The following is a 24,637-nucleotide window of genomic DNA, read 5'->3' on the forward strand; positions in this document are numbered from 1 at the left end:
ACACCTGTACTTGAACCATTGTTAGGGGAGTAGAAGAACTGCATTGGAAAAAGCAAATCAAAAGAAGATCCGTTTGTACTTTAACAAACTCATGTCGGAGTAGGAAAATGTTATAATCAAATTGGATCAAAGTTAAACTTTTTTTTTTTTTTTTTTTACATAGCTTGTGAAACACATTGTGTGCCAGAAAGCTAATGTAACATGTCAAGTTAAAAATTACTCAAGTGGTTTGCAAATGTGCAAAAAAAAAACAAAAAAAACTAAACAGGAGCTAATGTCTGAAATGTTCAACAAATTGCTTCAGTTCTGATTCAGGGAGAATCTGCCATCACATGGCATTAAATAACCACAAGATGGCGCTACACTTCATCATTTCCGTTTGGAACAGCTTAACTCTTGATGCGAACAGCTGAGGCATATTGACTGACATGGCATTAACACTTGCTTCCATTCACTTTGCTCTGACAAGCTTTGCAAGGCAAACTTTAAACATATTTAGTCTCCATGAACTAATTATAGATCACAGATTAGGCACATCCTCATTCCTTTTCAAGTTCACTCATTTAATGTTAGACGAGACCTTACATTTCCCATTCAAACACAACAGTCGCTTGCATGTACTGCAAATAGGGGGTCATGATATAAAAGCATAGACTGAAATTACAGTTGAAACCAGTAGATGGCAGTCTGTCTACACAGAATCCTCCAAAAGATATTTTATTTGTCTTCTCACTTGGCTTTCCTTCCTCAGCAAAAGTTCCTGAGTGGCACCATCTTTGCGGAGTATGATGTAAATTAACCCTGGAAAGAAGCATTTATTGATGCTGTAAGAAAGTATAAGGGAGCAGATGTGTGAAAAAGATTTGAACAACAGCTGCAACAGCACACAAGCTCTTCTGCTCCCCCTCCTTCCTTTCTTATTTTCTTCTTAGATCTCTCATGCTTCATCTCTCGCACTTTTACAAAGCCAAATGGCATCACAACCCCACCATTCGTGCACGCATGCACACCTCCCCGCCATCTGTGTGTGCAGCGGCCCGTGTCCCTTGCACTGGGAGCGTTCGGGGAGCACGAGAGTGAAAGAGAAAGTGTCTCCCGGCTCTCCGGTCGCCCCCCCGCAACCTCCCGTTGCGCCGTTGTCTGTCAAGCGGCCACGCGAAAACGTCACCCTCGTCTTTCCCCCGCCATCGTGTCACCTGTGCGCTCCACAGTCACGAAAGCGCAGCTCGGCTTTGTTCATTAACTACGCTCGCAAACGCTGGAGCTCGGCGGGGGGCAGAACAAACAAGCGCCAATGGTTAATTTATTAAAAGTCTCAGTGCCACAGATGGCACAATTACAGCCTGTATTTCTTCACCAGGCAGACTTATTTAGCTGAAAACACATGGCACAGAAAGTGGATATTATCTGTCAATATTACCTCTGCCTGAGATGTAGAGAAGCAAAGTGATTTTCTCTGCATGGGTCTTCATTGTATCGAACAGCACGAGTTTATTGTCTCTGTGAAAACAAAACACATAAAGTCAGACGCCGCAGTGCCTTCACCTATAGGTGATTAAAATCAGCAGTGAAATTGGTGATGGTTATTATCTCAAGCTGGACAAAAATTTTCAGGGTTTAAAAAAACAAACAAACAAAAAAAAAAAAACATCTGCGCATACAGCTTCTGCAGTTTTCACCTCTTTTCTCAGCGTCCTCCTCCGTTTAGACGGCAAACAAGTGCAGTCATAAGAGCCATTTTCAGCTGAAGTGATGAGAAATAGCAGCAATCAGCCAGGTGTCTGGAAGCTGCATATGCCCTTTCTTGTATGTGTTTGTGCTTATGTATTTGTAAAAAATTGACGATAAAAAAAAAAAAAAGATTTCTTGAAACTATTAACAGGTGAATGAATACGAGTTATTATGGAATGACTTGAGGGGGAGTGGGGGGGGGCAGGAAAGGACCAAGTGCTGTAACAATGTAAAGAAATGAAAGGATAATTGCAACAATTTTGCTCTGGCTTGAAAACTGAAAAAGGAAAAAAAAAAAGACTGAGAATGTTCTATGTAGAGCCAACGTATTCTAATGCAACCAGGTTTTTTTCTGAGCCGCTAATCCTGTATTAATAACTGAATTTGTACAATGGCAGATGCATTCAGCTTTTTTTTTTTTCTTTTTTCCCTCAGGTGTATACAAAAACACGGCTATTACTGCAAACTGAATGAAGATAGCTTGAATGTCATAATGACTCGGCATGTTATGGAACCTTATTTTCTTGCGATGGTAGGAACAAACTGGCTCATTTCAGCTAACGTGTGGAAGTTTCGTAAAGGTTTAGGCTTTAGCATTAATATGCAGTCCATGCTGAAGGTGGAAAGAAAGCAGGATTAACAAAATGGGGCCTCAATTATGGTTAAATCCATTATACATATTTATCAAACTGTACTTGTTTATAATACTTTGAGAATCAGATTTTTTTTTTACCCTTCCTTGAAATGCAAAATAGTAGCAACAAGAACGCAGCAATACTTTATAATTGTTCTACCACTGTTCCCACCCTTATCTTAGCTCTCTTGGTAATGCTGCTCTTTGAGTTGTCTAGCATCCTAGCATGATAACTTGAACATAATGTTAGTAAGATTAGTCCTACTATGCTAACGTTAGCTTTATGTTGCTAACGTTAGTGTCACATGCTCAGTGCTTACCTGAATATTTTAACTGTAGTCTTATATGACAGGAGTCCACCTAACATTTACGGTATCTGCTGCAAAACAACAATTACCCACAAAAAATTGTTAAATGTCTCAGACCAAACAACTATGTCTTTTAACAGCAGCAAATGTTTACATATAAAACATAAATTAAACATCTGGGGAATTTCTGGTGCTTGACCTAACTTTCTTAGCATTAGGATGTGGAGGTTAGCATAGCTTACTTAATTATATATTGAAGCCTAACATTAGCTTAAGTCTTGGTGTGCTAAAACTATTTAATTAACATCCTTTCTATAGCCTCCATTTGCGGATGTTAATTTGCTCATAATATGCCAGTTTCATACCTAAAATGTTAATGTTAGTCTTGGCATAATAATAATAATAGTAATACTGTTAATTATTTATATGCTGAGCTTAGTTTTTGTATGATAAACATAGTCTGAATGTCCCAACTTTATTCTTAACATCCTAATGTTTGCCTTAATGTGTCACAGCAGATTATCGTCTTCATTAATTGAAGTAATGTACTCAACATCTGAATAGCAGGCCTCATTAATGCCTGAGTCACTGTTCGAATGGCCAATTTGACAGTTTGACAAAAGATTGTGTAATCCCTTCTCATTAACTGGTTTGGAGAAAAATAAGCTTGGTTGCAAACAGTGTTGTGTTCAGCCCGTTGTAAAAAAAAAAAAAAGTGGTCGAAACGTCCAGACTTGTAAATCAGGCCCATTGAGGTAGCATAATGCCGATGATTATGACAACCAGGCGCAGGAGAGTTATAGAAGGATGCTGAGTTATGGACTGGTGGGAATGATGCCCAGAGCTAAAGAGTCTCACCAATTAAGAAGCAGTCTGACTTACTCTGCATTACATGACAAAAATATATGTTTAAGTCCCTGAAAACAAACAGCGCCGTTTTTTTTTTTGGGGGGGGGGACTTTTTAAAAAAGAGCGTACTTATAAAGAAAAAAAAAGTCAAACTGAATACATGTTTGAAATGTGTTGTTGCGTTGATAGGCAATTTATCATTTCACTAGGTGACTCCAGGCGTTCAGTTCATAGTACTTTTTTTGTAAAATACTGTCTGCATTCTGTTCATTCTACTCCCCTTTGTGTTAAAAAAAAATCATTCATTCATATTGATTGCCAGCCATAATAATATAATCAGACGTAAAGCCTGACAAGGCTGGCTGCTCCGATAGATCAGAGCTGCTGACAGTAGAACTATGCACAGGTCATAAACCCTCACCTTCCCTGTTTGACCCTCACATCCATTTGCCTCTGTCCAATATGAATGCAAATAACTCTGCGTTTTTGGTGACATGTTTATGGTTATCTCTGTATCTCCCCCCTCGCTCTGCCTTAAAGTGCTGATGTTACAGAGCTAATGGGATCTAAAAAGGTAACCTATTGCTCACCGGTGGTCAGCTCGCCCCCTGCTCACGCTCATGCAGCGTCCCCCGCCCCCCTCCACCCCCAAAGCATAAACGAAAGCATCGGAGCATGCCCATGCTTGCACACATATACAGTATGCATGCCTACATGTCCTCTACCCCAGTCACTTGTGTATGCATTGAGCTGATAAGTACTGCAGTTCATTTTCTCCATGGCAAAGCACAGTAAAAAAAAAAAAAGTAAGAAGGGGAAAAAAAAACTCTGGAGTAATAATTGCTTGGAGTGGGGTTGGGGTTGTTGGTTTTCTGTGAGGGTGCAGGGAGGGAGGGACAATACGAGCTTGGTTAAATATGCTTGATTGCCTCCTAAGCTTCGGTGCTGTGTAATAAAATATGGCTGCTGCAGACAGGTCCCTTTGCGATAGCTTTCTCGTCACTTTCTTCCTTGCTGCCTTCTTTTTTTTTTCTCTTTTTCTGTATTGCAAATTTTCCCTCTTATGTCCTGGCATTTTCATCTTAGGCTGGCCGAGTCCGTCAAAGCGTTTGTTGCCATTGAACAGTTATCTTTGTAATAATTACGGAGGCCAAATCCAGCCTAATTGAGTATTCCTCACCGCATCGAAACGACCACTGCCTTATTATTCCGTTCTACAATTTAATTTGCAAATTTATTAGCATGATAGACGGCATTCAAAAGCACTGTGATAGTAAGGAACTCAACAAAACAAGGGAGGTCAGGCTGGAGGGGCCAGAAAGCAGCCCATATCCTTACCCGGTTAATTATAGTCATTTACATATTAGAGAGGTGAAGATGATGGTTTAAATATTAAAACAGCTTGTTGGCAATGTGGAAACCCTCCGGCCATTACCTGACTTAGCCTTAGGGAGCAGCAACAATACATTTTGATGTATAAAGAGCCTCAAAAAGAACAAAATCAAATGTTTGTTCAATTATCTTTGCCAGTCTTGAAACATCTACAACGTGGAGTTAGAAACTCATGTTGGTGGGTGAACTTTGACGCGATAACACATATCATTGGACATGAGGTTATTATGTTAAAGAGAAACAGCAACGAGTCAACTAATGTGTAGTTTTAAAACCCACAGTTACATCAGTGTCACTTTCTTTTGACAAAAAAAAGTGTTTTATTGAAGAGCTTAGTCTGATTAGCTGTTCTTCTTCAAGATAATGCCTTACTCCCCCACTCGGAATCACTTCAGAAAATATTAGACTGCTGCATCCAAGATCCTCACATGGGGAAATACTAAAGAGCTGTAAATCGTAGTGAACTGCATGCAGCAACAGATGGGCTTACTCATGTTTATGTGTCAATTATCTTATTGGTCTCATTAATAAAACATATTTTTCTTCAGTCTCTAATCCATCAATCAGTCTTAAGGGTAAATTATGTTATTTAATCATTAAGCTTTGGTGGCATAGTTTATAGAAAGTAACGAGATGGATGCATAATAAAATCATATCTGCTCTTAAAACCACAATACTAACACCTTGACTGAAATTGAATCATTGTATTGTGTCTAGTCCCTAACAGAATCAATAATTAAATTATTACTAATTACATGAATATTTAGGCTATTGACGATTAAGTAACGAAACTGAAACGGAGACGAAATCCAGCAACTTAGAAATTCTAAATAAAACAGAGAATCAAGTATTTCGATTATTGTCAGCAGGTTAAAGGTGAAACTTTGTTTACGCTCTCTGTCTGAAACTCTCGGAAAGGAAAAATGAACTCCAAGGGGCTCCGTGTGATTCGACCGAAGTGCCGAAATCGGTTCTCATCGTCACAGCGGCATGACGAAAATCACATCCTTTTGTTTTCAGCCTCGTGTCGTCCGCCTCTTCCTCTCACAACCCCTCTTTCAAACTTGAGCGTAACTGCCCCGACTAAGTGAACGACGTCTTTTAATGTATAAATTATCTCCAGTGTGCAAAACTGAATGGACATTGTATTTTCAGTTATTTTCAAGCATGAACCAACAGGACGCCCTCATCATTCATCGGCTTCCCTGATGTGTAAATTGTACCGTCAGGGCAGCATTATCTCATCTGGAAAAATCCAACGTTTTATTTCTGTACGTTAAGAGAAGAAAAAACATCTGATTTGTCTTACACCACTTATTCCACACTTATTAGCACCTCTACTAATTCACAATAATTACATACAATTTAGGTATTTCTCTAATTTCAGAATAGATTCTACATTGCAGAAAGTGTTTCCTCAGGAAATTAAAATAATTTCTTTATCCCCTGTTCAAAATGGGAAGGACAAGAGTACAATCATTTTGAAGTCTACGCTGTCTTTAATATACTGTATATTTTTTCTTTCAGAAAGCCTGAATAGGACTTTAATCCCTGCTCCTCTTTGTCTCTTCTCGATGCAGTTCTCTTTCCTGAGATGTCAACCACAGGATGAGGCCTGAGGCCAGGTGAGGACCAGGGATAACCCCGACTTGCTGTTTTGATCTGTTTGCGTACGTTTCCTGCCATTCTTTGGAGGGAGCTCGCTGCTGCTTCCTATTAGCATCAGCCGAGGATTTAGGCTGATCTCGTCTGCGAGTATCCATCTTTGTTATAAAGAGGAATTGCCCATCTCAAGTGCCAAGACAACCCAGAGAATATGTCAAGTGATGTCCAATCAAGAGCTGAGCCGAATCTCTCGACTCGAGCTCGATCCCTCCCTGACCTGCAGCTGTGTAAAGGGGGGCAGTGGGCGTGTGGGGGGAGTGGGGAGGGGGGTGGCAGGAGGAGGCTATATCTGGCAACCTAAACCTTTTTTAAAGTGACTGAGGCAGTGAGGGAGACTGACTGGCACTGATGGGACCGGGCCGGGATTGTGCGATGCCGGCGTGCCGCGGCGCGCGCCCAGGCCTCAGAAAGCTTGATTGATAGAGTGTGATGAGACTGTCACAGAGCAAGGAGAGCAGCGCAGAGATAGGCTAGATGGAGGGAGGGAAGTGGGTTGACCAGCGGAGGGAGATAGGGGGAAATAAATTTGAGAACACGTGAAGGATGAAGTGGGGGAATGAAGTGGCTGGATGGAATGTGTTTCGGACACATGAAGGATGGGGAGGTGGGAGGCTTGGAGAGGGGAAGGCGACTCGGTGAGATACTGAGAGGCTGGAGGCTTCACTTCGATCTGGCTTGAACCAGTTCAGTTAATGTGATGGTGAATATGTAAAAAAAAAAAAAGCTCAAAATGTTGAAATAGGTAGATTTATTTTAATACTTTGCTAAGCGTATCTTGGATTCATTAAGTTACAATGGTAAAAATTTGCCTTAGCTCAGAAAGTGAATATAATATTGTTAAAATACAATGTCTGGCCAAAAAGAGGCCACATGAATTTAACCAAGGAAATATTTATGATCCTCCTCCTGGATAGTTACTGCAGTAGGAGTAACTACAACAAGTTGACAGCAAGTAATTTAATCTTAACTGATGCAGCGTGTAGCTTCTTATTTCCTAAGCAGCTTTACATCTTTTCCACATTGGTCGTGGAAAAGATGCAAGGCTGTTTAAGACCAAGCGTGGCAATGATGTAGATCAGAAACATCTAATGGAACTGCAGAAACTACCAACATTGGGGTTGAGAACCCCAACGCTTTATTAAAAATTGGAAGGATAGTGGAGAAGCATTATCTTTGAGGAAGAATTGTGGTTGGAAAAGAATCCTCTGTAATTTATTCAGGGATCACTTTAACGCTTGGTGACATCAAATTGAGAAAACGGCTGTGCGGCCATAAGGAAACCCCTAATCAGCGAGGCTAGACAGAAAGACAGACCTCAAATTTCAAAGGAGCATAAAAATTGGATGTAAGAAGGTTATGTGATCTGATTAATCTAGATTTACCCTCTTCCAGAGTGATGGGCACATCAGGGTCAGAAGAGAGGCAGTGATGCTTTCACAGTACAAGCCGGTGGAGATGGCACTGTGTAGTTGCTGCAGTTGGTCAGGCGTTTTTATTTACTTATTTATTTTCAGGGTCTTGTTTGGTTGTGTAGCAATTACTGTGTAAAAGCCATGGGAGAAATATGTGTTAAGAAACTTCATTAGAAGTTGCTTTGGGTTCATGCGAAAGCGTAGCAAAAGAAAGTTAAATTAAAGCATTATTATTAGAGATGTGCCAATCAGGTTTTTTCCTGCCGATACCGATCACCCATGAGGGCCGATCACCGATACCGATCACATAATTATTATTATTTTTTTAATCATAAACACTACCGGTTACATTATGGGGAAAAAGGAACCATGAGGAACCATAAATTCACCTTAATTTAGACAAAAACTTGTTTTTAATAACTTTTTCCAAGAAGAAAACTAAACAAAACAGGCATTGTGCAAATTGTACTGCTATTGGTAATACTATCCTTAACAGACTGATAAGACATGAAGGCTCTGAAGAGGCTAAATAATGCAAAGAGTCAAAATAAAACCTCTCAACATTGCCAAAAAATTCAAGTATAAACTTAACATTCAAAGGCAAATACAGGATCCATTACAATAAACAATCCTGAGTTACTGAATGAAAACTTCCTGATAGCATGGCGGCTAGCTGATTACTGCTAGTTCTGAGTGGCTGTTTCTGACTGAGCGGAGTAATTATGCAGAACAGGGAGGAGATCGGTTATTTTTTTAGAGATTATCTGTCTCATGTTAGGACAGCGAAAGTTTTAATACGTATGTAAAATTTATTTTTTTAAGTTAGATACTGCAGCTTCAAACAGAGGTTCGGTGTGAGAGTCACTACCAGGTGGAGCAGAAGCGGCGCTCCGTCTGTGAAATATTACTACCTGTAGCGTAGCAGCGGTTCAACAGCGAGAGCAGAACCAGCGTCTTACATCGCAGCTCGAAGACTTAAATAATGTTGCGGGTTATTTGTTTAGCTTTCTGACCGTCATGCTAATCTGGGTGTTTGTAGCTGTGCGCTGCTTTACCTGCTATCTGATCCTCCATATGTCTTTTTTACTGCAGTGAGCCTCGATGTAGCCAAACTCCGTCAAGTATGGCATTGTTTTTATGCCATATTAGCTTCGTTGTGTTGATGCATTTTGACGTGCTTCAATTTTTCGCCGCAACTCGCAAAGTTCCCATTCACTCAGTGCGTTATAGTTCCACATTGATTAGGATTTGTTGCTGCGCGTTTGCGCAGTGCTAAGGAAAGAGGAGACCAGCTGCACAGGCAGGCTGTGAAATGAGATGCAGGTGATCGGTATCGGCAACAAGAGCCAATGATCGCCGATCACCGATCATGCACTTTTTCATGAAAGTCGGCCGATTATGATCGGTGACCGATCGATCGGCACACCTCTAATTATTATTATAAAAATATGTTGGAATAATAATGTAAAATTGAGCGGAAGGAAAAAAGCGTGGGTACAATCAACAAGGATAAACATAATCTTGAGAGTATTGTGAAGCTTATTCTAGAATACTCATATGAACGTAAAATGACAGCAAATTTTACTCCTGGTTTGTGTATCACTCTGAAATCTAGAATATATTTACACTTTTTTGAAATAACTAAATTTAACTTCTACTTTATTGGGTGGATCTGCAATTTTAAAAAAAGTAAACGCATTAAAACACATTACTTTATCATTACTGACAACAAGTGATGCTCCTACACAACATAATAATTACTGTAATAATTATTATTGATTAAATATTTTTTAAGTATGTTAGACATTCTTAAATACAACTGAGCCAATCTGAAAGACATCTGCACATAAAAGTCGACCCTTTTTCTTAGAATTTAAGCTATTTATATGATAAATTTGACTTGGTCTATTTCCAAAATATCCGTTTCTTTTTCCGTTTTCCACAACAGAAAGACATCTGTAGGTTTGATTACGTTGTCTGCTGCGAGATAAAGTTCGATATACAGTAAGAGGACGTTGATTCTGTTAAATTTGTAACATCTAAATCATATTTACATGAACAGATCCCAAGGTGTCCCAACAACAACAACAAGAAAAGCCCTCCTTAGCTCCTATTTCCCGTACAGTAAGACGCCCATGTGAATATAACTAGTTTACTGGGCTGTTTATTAGTTTATCAGCACCTGCTTTGGAGACTATATTAGATATTGTGGACACATGGCGTGCTGGCAGTGAATGCAACACAGGCTGAGTTAATGCTCTGTTCTGGGAATTCCACAGTTAGTGAATTCAGACTCAATAAAGGCACCATGTTTTACTTTTATCCTTGCCTGAGGAAAGACGGCTGACTCACCCAGAATGCCTAAGTTATTATTAGTGCCTCACATCTGTGGGGAGACGCTGCATGCGTGCGTGCGCGCGAGCGTGTGTTTTTTGTGTGTGTGTGAGAAGTCGAGCTCCAGCGGCAATGGCGAGTTCATACAGGAGCGGTGCGAGGAGCTCTTATCTGCCACCTGCCAAGCTCTGACCAGGGCCTCGATTCCTGCCCCCGCTCTCCCACCCTGTCCCTCTGTTCCCGGTGGGGGCTTCCCAACCGGTCTGCTATAGGCAAGTCAGCCAGGTGAAATGAGCAATTCCCTTTGAGGGACAGGAGTGCTGCATAGACTCACTGTGTGAAATGGCTGCTCACTTTGGCAGATCAATGCCCTCTCTTTCCTTCGCGCGCTGCAGCTGAGTGATAGTCGGGCAGAAAACGGCGGAGGCGGGGGTGGGGAGAGGTGGTCTTCCGTGTGATGTTTGTTTGTGGGCGCGCGAGGTTGTCTGTGGAAAGGAAGGATAGACCGTTAGCCGGGCATTTAATTATATTTGCCACGGCTGCTCTGAGGGAGAGCTGTTGGGAGAGAAAATTTGAGGTGCTTTGCATAACCTCAAAAGACGTGCAATATTGCCATTACCCTTTAGAGGAGAGAGGGAGAGAGAGAGCAGCTCCCAGGCTTACCGGATATGAGAATATTCAGCCACTCAAGTGGAAATTTTGCCAATATGAATGATATTAGTGACAATCGTATTAAAATGCTTAGTGGTGCCAAAATGAATCTAATACTTCGGTAGCGATGAGTCTCATATGTCACACGTTTCTAACATGGACCTGTTCGCATACACACAGAGGGTTATGATTAATGACTAAATCTTGACCAGACAACTGCATTTTTTTTTATTTTTTATTCTGCAGATATTGTTTCTGTACATGCTGGTAATGTGTTGTGTTCAAATTGGGAATATTTTATATACATCAGGGTTGTATGAACATTAGTACAACTTGCCAGTTGTACCATGACCGTCGTGCATTAACATACAGTATAAACAACCTTCTGTAATTAGTAACTCATACATATCTGATCATAATTTTAGTTATACTTTTTTTTTTTCTAGGTGGGGCTTTATTCAACACCTTTTGAATAATTCAGGATCTAACATGACAACTTTCCCCAGAACCAGTGTTGTGCTCGATTTTATTATTAACAATAAATTAAGTGTTGTTTGATGTGATTTCTAAAGATTGCAACATAAATACGTTTTGTTCTCTCAAAATTGAGTCCATCCATTTCCATCATGTCAAACGTGAGTTTGGGATCATTGTCTCGTTGGAGCACCAAGTTTCACCATGACTTGATTTCCATTTTTATTACTATATTATAAAATAGCCAACTTTTTGTGCTTGGTCAGTTGATTAAGGACGGGCATCTGGCATTAAAACATGTGCCAAGTCTGAGTGCACGCAGCTGTGGAGTGGGGGAGGATAACTGTGCTGTGGCACATTGTTCTTATTCTTACACAAATCATCAGTACTGCTTTGTTTTGTTTGATTTTGATGATGTGAAGTGACCTGGTTGACCTTTGATGGTTGACCCTTAAACTTTGGCTTACATGTTCAAAATAAATGCTCTCTGGCAATGAATGATGAACGAGTTAAAAGTCTCACCTCGACTCCTCTGAACACGTCTCAAACTTTGGTTTGTCTTTCCAGCAAACGTTTCACCAGAAGGAATTTGGTTTTTGCTTTTGGGCAGCTGGAAATTTCAGTTCAGCTTGAAGGTTTTGGAGCGCAGGCTTCTTTCTGGCGTGACGCACTCTCAGCCCATGGACATGTGAGAGGGGCGTTGCTGTGGACAGAGTCACAGATTTCAGGAGTTCCCACTTCAGATGGGAACAGTGGTGTATATTTGAGACTTTGGCAAAATGGCAAAAGTTCCAAGATATGATTTAATGGCATATCTAACACTTAATTATCTAAATGACATGCTAGCCAATTATTTTTACATGGAAGTCCAATACTATTCATTTTCTTAGCAGATTTATATTAAAGGACTTTTTAAGTTTTACCAACATGTTTCTTTTGACTGGAAGTAATATTCATTCTTTAATGTCCTAATGTGAATATGATGGAGAATATGTAGAGGGAGTTAGAAATCGGACTGATGGGAAGGAGCTTGTCTCTCCGTGTTGCTGTGTGTAGGACGGGCGACCTGTTAAAGGTGTACGCCTCTCGGAGGTGACCCTGACAGGACAAGCGGGTGTAGAAAATAGATGGATGAATGTATGTAATGCATTTATTTCATAGTGTTGAATTATTTTTTTTGCCTTCTCTGACTAAAATGAAACTATCATAAACATGGAGACATTTTGTTTTTTTGTGAGCAAACGCTAAAATCCGCAGGAGATCAAATAAATTTGTCAGAGAAAATTAGCAACAAATTCAAACGAGTGCACCCATTTTTTTTTCTTTCTAAAAATTTATTGAAGCTCTGATCATTTAAAAAAAAAAAATTATTTTAGGTTAATCAGTTAACTTCCCAATTTTATCTAAAGTTTTATACCAATGATGAATGCATTGGTATAAAAGGTAAAACCCTGAACTCCTGACTGTTCTCAGGAACTCAGAAGATGAGTATGAACCTCTCTGGAGCAAAAGAACAACAGTTCTTGGAAAATGAAGCCACTTGTTATGGTAAAGCACGAGGGTGCTCTGGTCTCTGGGCGATTCAAACCACTTCACCTTCATTAACAAGTGTTTGCAAAGTTTCTGCCGACTTAAAATAACATAATGAACACCATTAAAAACATAACAACAAAAAAACAATCGTATTGAATATATATGACTCCTACTTAAAGCAACCTATTTCAGACATAGTTAGCCTGATTATTATTCTGGGTACTCTTAGACATCACTCTTTCTCAATCTAATAAAAAAAGAAAAAGCTGTAGTTCTCACCAGCTTTACTATTTACAGTCTAATGCAATAGATCCCTATGAATTAAAACGGAACGCGTAGTGACGGAAATGTTATATATGAACGCCACAAGCCGGTGTCTTGTAGAAGAGCATCAATTTCAGAGATGAATGTAACGCAGAGATTGATTAAGCTTTTATTGCTGCCGTGCAGGGCAAAGACTTATTACGAATCTATACGGTCACAATTTAATTTCCTCTAAAGTATTTAACTGGTCTCTTTATTCTAATCATCTTTGTTCTAATAGTCAATCATCCTGTTTCCAGAGCCTCTATGTCTGCACTGAGCCTCTCGACACCAATGTATCTTGAGGTGAGCCTACAACCTGTGGAAGACGCAGCGGCAAGTCTCACTTGATCGTATAGTTAAAAGTGAGGATGAGGAGACAGACGAGCAGAAGGAAGAGGGGGAAAAAAAACCCAGAGGAGAACACGGCCTCTCAGCTTCGATCATGCTCCAACATCTTGATGCTAGAAAGACTCCCATTTGTGTGCAGACTCTGCAGAGACGGGGGCCCCGGGAAGGTTAAATCTCGCTCCTCAGCCGTCAAAGCTGTAATGAACAGTGTTTAGCAGTAATAACATGCACCGTCACCTTCCAGCGGCCGTTTATTTCCACCAAAAGCGAGCCAAAAGTCAGAAACTGCGAACTGGATTCGGCTGTAAACACCAGCGAGCGAGAGGGGATGGGGCGGGAGGGGCAGGGAAAAGACGGGAGCCTTCTCAGTCAAAGTGAAAAAGAGCGAGAGTGTTGGGGCTTGAAGAGAACGAGGGGAGCAAGGGAGGAAGAGAAGCTGGTTTTGAAATGGATTTCATTCTGCAGGCGCGTAATGATAGCTATTAAATAAAACTGAGGAAAGGGGGAGCGGCTGACAAAAACGCACGGAGACGCGTAAGAGACGGACAGGAGGAGCGACGCCCGCTGTTGCATCACCTGCTGTAATAATGGTGTTGACATTCAAATGGAAAGCTCTGACAATAGGAGGCAAAGCTGAGGCAGCATCCGCCATTCAGACGGAAAGAACGCATCAGGAAATATTAGCAGGCGTCAGGACTTTTCATTACACACACTGAAAACCACTTGACCCTTCAGGGCGTCGCACAAGTGATTATCTATTATAACCGAGTCCTGTGAGTGAGTGTGAGTGTGTGTGCATGCAAACAGCTTCGGATCGCACATTAAATAGGCCAGTTTGACACTTCATTCTTTCGCATTTCCCATTAACCGTGCAGCGCCTTTTTCTTTTACTTTTTGCATTTCTGCAGCCATAAACTTTAATGTAATTTATTTGAGCTGAATATAATGGATCAACTCAAGATTCTTCAGAATTTGAAAAGGGGAAAGATGCATGTTTTATATATATGTATATATATATATGTTCTACAAATAAACATCTAAGAAGTGTAGTGTGTGGAATTTGGTTCAGAACCAATACAATATGAAACTTCTCATTGAAATTACAGCTGCAAGTCTTCTGCCGGTTTTCCTTTGAACAATATCTTCAGGTATATTCAGCTTTCCTGTCCCTGCTGAAGAAAACAATGTTTATAGCATAATGCTGCCATCACCATGTTTTACCTAGGCAGTAGTGATGGTTGTTGTTAGTTTTCTACCAAAGCGTTTTGCACAAGTCAAACTGTTCAGTCTAGGTACAATTTGAACTGTGGACTTTCTTCCACTTGGAACTTGTTACATTTTTATTTCAACAATGACTTCCTTGATTTGATTTATTTGTTCAAAATGAGAGTTCAACATCACTAGAAATGGCTATGAACCAGTAAATTACTTGGATTAGGCCACTTGGGCAGGTGTCCTTCTGAAGTCTTCAGCAGACTAATGGAATGTTAGAAAGGAAATGAAAAAAATCACACAACACCCGAACAGATGGACCCAGTCAGATCATATGGGAGGATGGAGGAAACACAATTCAAAACAAAATATTTAAAATGTGCACATAAGTTGAAAATGTCAGAAAAAAATTCAAGATCAACCTTAAAACTGTGCAAATACCATTTCTTTTCCTCTAAGGTGGAGCAAATCCATGCAAAGTCTCAAGCAGGAGCATTTAAAAATAAATACATTCCTAAACACGTTCAAAAATCCTGACTAAAACGGTGCAATGATGAAATGGTGAAGGCTCTTCATCAAAAGCGTTGGTAGCTTTCCTGAATAGTGATTCTGTTGCTTAAAGGTCGGATCTCTCTACGAATGACCATGTGGTGATGCAATAAAGTCAGAAGAAAATTTCACTGAGTGAAAATCAATCCAAGGTATATACGAGCTGTCAAATGTAATCTTATCCAGCTAAAGTTTTGAAGATTTGATCATGATTTTTGAAAGATAGAGTCAAGAATAATGCCAAGCTATTAACATTCACCCACAATATGAAGGTCGTCATGCTCTGAAAGATACTTAAAAACAAAAGAAGAAAAACCTCTGGTTGTTCAGGAACCATCATATCCACAGGCTCTTCTTTATTTATTTTATCAAATAATACAATACTAATATTATTTAATTGCTGAAAAGTCATTCTTGAACTTGATTGGAAGCTCATGAAAGGATTAACCCCTAACCCTAGCTCATGAAAACCTAAGAAGCTTTTTGGATATTTTTGTAGAACGAACTCGGGATGCTTTGCATGCTTTTGGGTATTTAAGTTTGTGTAGATGCCATACCTCTCCTAACGGCCAGGTTTGTGGAGTGCGCGATAAATAGTTATCCTGTTAATAGATTCTCCCACTGTAACTCTAGCTCTAAAGCTAAATGAGACTTTCCAGAGGCCTCTGCTCTGTTGGCTGAGTCTCCGGATAATGGTCTCCTTGCCCCGTGTTTTACTTTAGAGAGGTGCCACAACCCATGATCTGTCTGCCGTTTCCTGGTTTTCATTATGCTTTTCTTTCCCCCAGAAAACCTCTGAGGCCTGAACAGGAGAGTGAGATTCATAATGAGATTAAATTACTTACAGGTGGACCCGATCTGCCAATTACAGTGGACACCCAGTATTCTCAGCGGTTTACGACCACAACCGGCCACAAATAGCGAAAATCAGCAAATACTTGAGAGCTCCTCTGTTAAAATACTAATGGCTGCCTATTTTAATGGGTGACTAAATATACGATAATAGGCATTAATAATCAACAGTTTAAACTAACTTAGCACAACTGCTGAAGGTTAGCATTTACGGTCTTCCTCAACTGCGCAGTAGGGGGCACAGCCAAGGAAACGATCAGTGCTCTCGGATTGGCTGCTTTGCAAACCACAACCAACAGTGTGTCCAGGAGCGTTACACCAAGGTATTTCAGTTGACCAACCTTGCTCTGCTTTCAAATATTTTAGATATACGTACCATGTGGAAAAAAAAAAAAAATCCACAAATATGTGAATATACAACAAAACTGTGAATATGCACAGGATGACTACTGAAATCAATAGGTTACATTAGTTTTTTATTTAGGAATAAGTAAAGGACATACAGCATAATTTGCATTGCTCTATCACATAAAATCCCAATAGAATACATTAGTTTGTTGTAGCATGACAGAATGTAAAAATGTTCACAAGGCATGCAAAGGTATTTGCAAGTCTCTACAATCGGGAATGTGAAAGGGTAAAACTAAGTCTGCTGATGGCTGAAACCACAGGTCATTGTTGTTAATGTAAGCTAATATCAGCTTCTCGATTGATGTCCCAGTGCTATTCCTTAACATTCATGTCATTTTATTACAACACTTAAAGATGAAATCGATCATCAGTTTGCAAATTCTTCTGTCATGCCGTCCATCAGACAAAATCTCGGCATGCGTTTCTTTCCATTTCCAGCTGTTCAGCATCCTCTTGTGTCGGCGTGGACCTCTGGTGATTGGGGTAGAAACGGTTTGCGCCGGCGTTTGAAGGACTGCAGATATCAGCAGATCCTTGCCGATGCAGAGGTCAATACCTATTATAGTAAAAAAGCAATAGTCAATACAGTGCTCGTACATGACCAGTTCCAGATTTGACTTCCTTGAACAGCTGCAGACCTTTTACGCGGTGTTTTGATGATGAATTTAATGGCTTAAAAGCATTCCGATTGCTCCCGTTATGTGAGCAGGAAAGTAAAATTGATGCGCTCGTGTAGTGGAGCTTTGTGACTTGGAAATCCATAAAAAATGCTTTGTTATAAGGGCTTGAGTCAAGAATTATATAATGTCTATCAATGCATTTTGGGACGAAGGTTGGCTAAAATCCTTTATTTTTTTTATTTTTTTTTTACCAGGGCTGGATACATATGCAACAGTAAACTGTATGATGTTTATAGTTTGCAAAGTTGTTATATTTGCTTTTATTTTGCTGTTCACCCAGATATCAGGAGAAAAATGGAGAGATGGATGGTTGGTGGATGGATACATGCATCTTTTTTTCTTCTTCTTGAAATTAAAGTAACAACAGAAATCTGAGACGTGTGAAGGCGGATTGGAAGAAAGTATGTAATTGTTGTTCCCACTAATATTTGAATGATCTCATGTTTTCCTGGCAGCCCGCTGGACAAAGTGCTCATTGCTTCCCTGTGGTCAACTAGGAATAATTTTTTTTGGTTTTCCTCTGCAGCAGTGAAAGGTCATTACCTCAGTGATTAAAAAAGTGCCAAAAAAATGACTTCAGTTATTATTTGTCATTATGTTAAATAAAATCCATTTTAGATTTTCACGTACCCCACAGTTACTTTACGTATTGTAGGAAAAACTTAATTAAATGCAACAGCCAACATTTTTTGGGGTTTAGCAGAATTTCGTTGCTACAACACAAATGCACATTGTAACAAAAAAAAAAAGGGGAGCGAGAGGTTCTGATGTTGTTGAACTTTTCTTGAGTTAAATCACGTCTCCATGAAGAGAAATGATGAAAAGCAGAGAAGATGTGCAAAAGGACAGAACAGAACTGCAGACAAACCTGAACAAGTTTCCCATTTTTTAAGGAAATGAGATTTGGAATATGACAGAACTCCTTATACCCTTACACACAGCTTCCCAGTATTTATGCTAATATCTTGGCCTAAGCACGTTTACACAGCGCGCGGTGGGGGGGGGGGATGGACTAAATAAAATGAAGGTAAGGTTTTGAGATGTAATTCTGAATTCTGCCTTTGACGAGCACAGTATCAGCCGTCCTGGATCTCTACTTCTTCATTCGGATGTTCTCATTTGTATCCACACCTGTGTCACTCACAGCTTTACGTCTTAACCTAATTTCATGGTCTGTGGGTTTGGATGGATGGCTCCGCTGCAACTTTTACACTCAGGAGAAGAGGGAGAGAGAGCAAACTATAAATGTGTGTGTGTGTGTGTCTGCGTGCACCTACGTGATAACACAATGGAGACGAGGAGGAGAGAAAAAGGGTCAAAAAGAGGGAGGGAAGGGGGAAAAGCTTCAATGGCACACAGGCCTGCAGGTCCAGCCTAATATTTACCCTCAGACTGTTAAGAAAAAAACACAAAGAGCTGTGGGATAGTGGACAGGAGAGTGCGGTTTTACAGAGTTTGACTGAGTGATCATGCCGCAGGGGAGCCCATTTTTGTGGTAATGAGATTGAGTTAAACAGTTGATAACAATATTTAAATATTTTTCCAGGGTGCAAGGTTTAAAGGAAAAATTAAACGCTTTGACTTTTTCCTCTAGGAGGCGAAGGGAGTTTAATGCAATACAGGGATTTTTTATTTTATTTTATATTTTTAAGTCTTCCAGCCATCAACTACAAATTCATCCACAATTACTGGAACTCCTGGTGAAGCCGGTACACAGTATATACCTCAGTAGTTATCATTGCTGCAGTTCTACAGTGAGCTTTGGAGATTGTTTTACCTTCATTAATCCTCCTCAACCTTGTTTTGACTGTGACTGTGTTGCCTTTAAACGTTTAAACTATTGCTCTCGAAGTAGACGCGGAGCGGTTTGGAAGAAGGCAGATCATACGTCTGCCTTTTCTGCAACGCTCGTTCGCTTGCCTTATTTTGGAGTGGCTGAAAGAAATGTGCCTTTGTGTGATGTCGCATTCATTAGCAGCTCTTTAATACACTGATTAATTTAAAATAGTAACACAGAAATCACATACGTTACTAATAGAGTTAACCATTTGCCCTTTTACATTTCGCTTCTGTTTTTGCCGTGTATTATATTTTTATATTCTACAGCTTTAATTTTTCCGATAATCAAAAATTTTGATTTAAGCCACCTACTTTAACAAGTTCCCTGGTCCAGGCTTCTTTGGCCTTTACATTTCATGTACATATGATTTTGACTTGTTTTGCACACTGTTTGCTTTTATTACTTCTTTTATATGCTGATTCCATCCTTTCAATTTTTTTTGTACAGTACTTTGATGCCACTAAAGCTGTTTTTAAATGTGCTTTATAAATGAGGAAAAACTGCAATGCTTTCTGCATTCTGATTCATGAGTGGACAAAAAAAAATAGAATCATGCCATTAAAGATATAAATTATGGCTTAACTATATTTCAATAGAGGGGGAAACAAGACTACTGATAGCTAATGAGAGGATTACGACTGTGTCCCATGCAGAGCACAAAATAACCCAAAACAAAAGACTGGTAATCAGTTGGGTGAAAGTTTTGCAGCTCATTGTGAGCCATTCTCATTAATATAAAATGCCTCTCAGCCTTCTGCTCACACAGATCCTTGGGTTTTCTCTGTAATTGCTCAACAGTGTTTTGTGAGTGTGGTTTTAGTTTGCCCATGCATCTTTTGGTGTAACGGCTTATTTAGTGGAGCCAAGCATGGCACCAATTACGCTGGACGGAAATCGATTTCAGCGAGGCTCAGTGCTGGGACGAACAATAACGGGATCAAAGGGAATGGCTGTTTTTGATTTCAAAATGCTACAAGATTAGTTTCTTCTTTTTAACCAGTCAAAATGTGCACTTTTATAGTATTCTTGTGCTGGAATAAACTGGATAAACCAAAAATAATTTTGCCTACTAAAAGTAGCTTATTTTCAGAATTCATTGGCGTTAGTGACGGCAAGCGCCATCTTTCAGTTTGGCCTTTGTGGTCAATCTGACCTCTAAGGGGCACTGTTCACCCCAAGCTTGTTCCATCTTCATAGGCAATTTTGGCATAAACATGTTTTGCAACTAAATAAGCAATATAAATGAAATAGGTTTGCAACTTTCAAGAGTTATGGAACAATGTCCATCAGACTGACCAAAAAGTTCATAATGACTGGAGTGTTTGGAGAAATCCAAATACCTCATTAGCCCGTCAAGCACAGTGGTGGTGAAGTGATGATTTGGGCTTTGACTTGCATGATTTCATCTGGACATCAAAGGTTCATGCAGTCAAATGCAAGACAATTTCTCCAGCTTGTTTTACATTACCTTGTTTTAAATTGGTAAAACAAGGTAGAATCCAAGTGTGCCAGAACTTTTAGGTTGAAAACAATCTAAAGGTTCATTGGGGTTTTCATTGGAAGCCCCAGTGAAAACAGTCAAAGAAATGTTGTAAGTTGGGGTGGGCTAAAACTCCTTGACATAAGAATACAAATAAAGTGAGTGATTGATTGAAGTCATTCAGATAATTAATAACGTCATGTTATTGCTGCTTAAGTCGTTGAATTGTAGCGTATTCAGTTTCCCATTGACTATGTTGTCAAATATTTTTTGGCGTGATTGTATATACAGTCAATTTTTATTCCCACATAACATGCACTGACACAGTTTTATTGTTAATTGCTTCTAGATGGGATAAACGTAAATTTGCAAGTCAAGCAGACATTTCTTGTCCATATTTGAAATGCAGAAGGTTAATTAAGCGGCAGATGACAGTTTTCATCTAACACCAACATTGCTGCACAGTGCGTCTCCCACTTTGCTATTTTGGCCTTTATTTCTTATGCAGAAAAATAAAATGGTGAGTCACACAGTTTGCACCGAGCTCACTTTAATTACTGTGTCTCACTTGTGCCTGAAAGGTACTGTGTCCATTGGAATGTATAGTGCTCTGAAAGACATTAAAATCATATGCTACTTATTCTTTATTACGTTCACATTTTTCACAGTGGTTTTATATTCTAATGGCAATAGTTCGCTTTTATGTTAGCCTTATTGAGAGCATGTAATTACTGAAATCTCAATAATGTGTTTCTTAACACAGTGGCTGATCATGATCAACTTAAGCGGCAAATCTGCAGAATTACAGCCATCAGTTATCCATAACCATTCGAGCGTCTCTGTGCCATTCAATTTTTAGGCGTCCTCCGGCTGGTGCCACTCACCGTCAGTCTTCATTCCCGGGTACCTGCCCGTCCAAGAAAGTTGTCAGAAAAACACTGAATATTTCCCACGACCCGCTGAGGCTGCCATAAGCTCCACAGACATTGAAAGTTTAAACTTGCCTCATTGTTTCATATTTCATGTTCCTGCTTGGCTGTGTTGACAATTATTGTTCGAAGAGAGGGAAAGATTAGACTTTTTCGCCAGTTCAGTTTTATGAATTGTATCAGATTCTCCCCCGTGGAAAGATTGCACAATCATATTTGATAACGTTTGGCCACAGAACATTACAAATGTATAGTCATAGACACTTCGGAGAATAATCCTGGAGCCATCGGTGGCCCAAAAATGTTTAGCTATGTATAGAAATCAGCCTATTACTGGATACTCTAACAAAACAGAAAGTGTCACCAAAAGCTTTCAAGACATATTTCACAGCATTGGTAGGACTTTATAGCTTTTAATGAGGTTCTTGTGTGCCTGCATAAAGTCGTTTAATGTTTCAGTCTGGACTAAATTGAAAACAAACTGTTTTATGAAGGGAGTTGGACGCAAATTTTTCCAAAACGTGCTTTAATAGATTGGGCAAATCAATCAGCTACGCTAAGCAATGTTCTTTAAATTGCGAAACAAGCTCCACAACATGTCAATACATGCAGTATGAGAACACAGGTGTTAGACTCTTTACAGTTTGACAAGGGAAGACAGAGTGTCCATCGGTTTCCAACACTAGACCATTGAGACGTCTGCACTACCCACATGAATAATAATTATGCGATATGACCTTGAAAGCCCCAAATGTTAGGTCTTCCAAACTTCATCCAGAGCTGGTAATTTCTGTTTAACACACATCCATCACACATACTGTTGTGGCTGTGGGGGTTTTAACAAGTCCCTTGATTGTGAATGAAATCATTTAAATACCCATTGCTGGTCTCCATGTGCACCAAATTAACTATTCCTTCTGGTATCCAGAATGCAAGCACCAACAATTCCTGCTGGTGTCCGGCAGACACGGCTTGGTGCTTGCGTTTTATTAAATAATGGATTTATTTTGAGGCATAAAACACTAAAAGACGACGTGAATCTAAGTATGACTTTTGAAGTGGTTCCTTTTCCTGTCAGCGCTCCGTCTTGTCTTAACGAGAGTTGTCTGGAGCAGGAGTAGGGGGGCGGGGGGGAAAGAAGCCCAACTCTCTGTGGTACAATTACAGAAGTGCACCGCAGTCACTTACCCCGCTAATACACGGTGTGATATTAATTACTGTTTGTAAACAATGCACTTTGCAGAGATTATTGCATGCACTCGGCGTCCTCCGTTTGTGTTTGGCAATTCTCACAAGTGATTAAGTGTTGCAGCTAGGACAGCTGTTCAAGATGAGTTCATTGGCATGTTTAATTAATTGCACTTGAGATAATTATTCAATCATTAGTTTGATTAATTTTCCGCGGCCCGGATAATGCATCAAACGTCTGCTCGGTGTCAATAGTTTTGAAAGTAGGAGTCCAACGAGGCTGACCGTTTTTTTTTGTTGTTTTTTTTTCGGAGGCTTCGTTTGGGGAATGAATTCTGCTGGAGAAAATGATGTCAGTGCCAGGCATCCCTAATGGGATTCATTATTATGACCTCATGGCTGATCTGAGCAATGCTAATGCTCACTTGACAACCAAACCACAAACTCTGCTCTAATGCCCAGCACCTGCTCAATCTGCGCTTATAGTATTTGTTCCCAGGACATAAGTAATGTTTTCCTGCTACCAAGCCCACGTTTTTCATTGTTTTCGCACCATGTTGTGCTTGAGACATCCCTATTCTGCACTCTCTGAAACATTAAGGGTAGCAGCAACATCCAAGAGAAGGAAAGCCAGACAAATGGTTTGTGAGAGATCTTGTCAAACAGATTAATTCCCACCCTGGGCCTTGGGCTTCTGGACCGTTTTTCTGTCATGCTGTTTTGCCAGGCTCTCTCTTGATAATACCCCAAAGATAAAATTAATTGTGCAGGGAGATGTGGGATGGAGGGGTAGATGTGGGACGGCGGGCGGGGGGAGAGGGGGTGTTCTACAAGGACCTTAAGCAAGCATACTAAGCCTTCGTTTCCTCTCTGCGCTGTCTGTGCATGTGAAAACATGGACACAATCAAACCGTCAGAAGCATGACACGTTACATCAATTACGGCTAACTTTGTTATGAAGTTTCTGGAGGGAGGGAATGAGGTTCTGAGAGGCATGTGAAGGAATAAAAGCGCCCCTTGTGAGATATCCTCATCTTGAGAGGCTCAAATTATCATCAAAGTAGAATCCCTCACTCCATCAGTAGTTTACAGAGAGGGACGGTCCAGTAACACACCCAGCTGTACATGTGCTTGTTAAGTAGTAAACTCTTTTTTTTTTCTTCTTCTTCTTCTTCTTCTTCTCTGGCACAAATATGTAGCAGTATGATATTTTATAGCAAAAACAGGAATAAGAATGTATAGCCCTGCTGCTAATTGTTTTTGTTTTTTTTGTGTGGTCAAAAACTGTTTGCCAGAATTTTTTATTTTGTTTTAATTTTGATATTTAAAGTAATAAAAGATTGGCCAGTTTTTTTTGTTTTTTTTTAAACAGTCGATTTTACATATACTGCCTCTTTAATCCTTCAGATTATAACAATGTGAATAACCCCACATTGTGGATTATTGAGGGACAGTGGGTGTTAAAGCCCACAGTACCTGAATAATCTAAATCCAACAAGTTCCAGAGTCGGTGGTGTTTTACTAGCGTCGTCCTCTGCCGTCCCCATAGCTCATATTTGACTCGTGTCGTAAACACAGCAGTGCAGAAAGAATGAGAGCCACAAGTTATCTTAAGTCACCTAGATACTTTTGACATGTCCTTAATAGGCAATTATGATTGAATCCTGATGGGTTGCTCACATGAAAGGAACAAGAATGAACCGATTCTTGGAACTGGCATCACAATAGGTCGAGATAAATCCCTAAAGTCTTAAAAAAAAAAAAAAAGAAAAGCAAGTTTAGTTTAAAATTTAATCCAATGTTCTTTAATTTTTTTTCATTAATTTATTTATTTTTGTCAATGAAATCTCACCAGTGAG

General features: G+C 39.8%; 1 protein-coding gene across 47 annotated transcripts in view; it reads left to right on the plus strand.

The window, feature by feature from the left end:
- Positions 1–24,637, plus strand: part of LOC103480676 (protein tyrosine phosphatase receptor type D) — a 455,017-nt gene that overhangs the window by 185,273 nt on the left and 245,107 nt on the right. For all 47 annotated transcript variants that reach the window (XM_008435747.3, XM_008435746.3, XM_008435752.3 and 44 more), the window contains exon 7: positions 6,495–6,539. The gene's annotated coding sequence lies outside the window, so the exon portion shown is untranslated. The remainder of the gene's footprint in view (positions 1–6,494; positions 6,540–24,637) is intronic.

Source organism: Poecilia reticulata, chromosome 18 (genome assembly GCF_904066995.2).
Source record: "Poecilia reticulata chromosome 18, P_reticulata-male-v2, whole genome shotgun sequence".
NCBI classification, from domain to species: domain Eukaryota; kingdom Metazoa; phylum Chordata; class Actinopteri; order Cyprinodontiformes; family Poeciliidae; genus Poecilia; species Poecilia reticulata.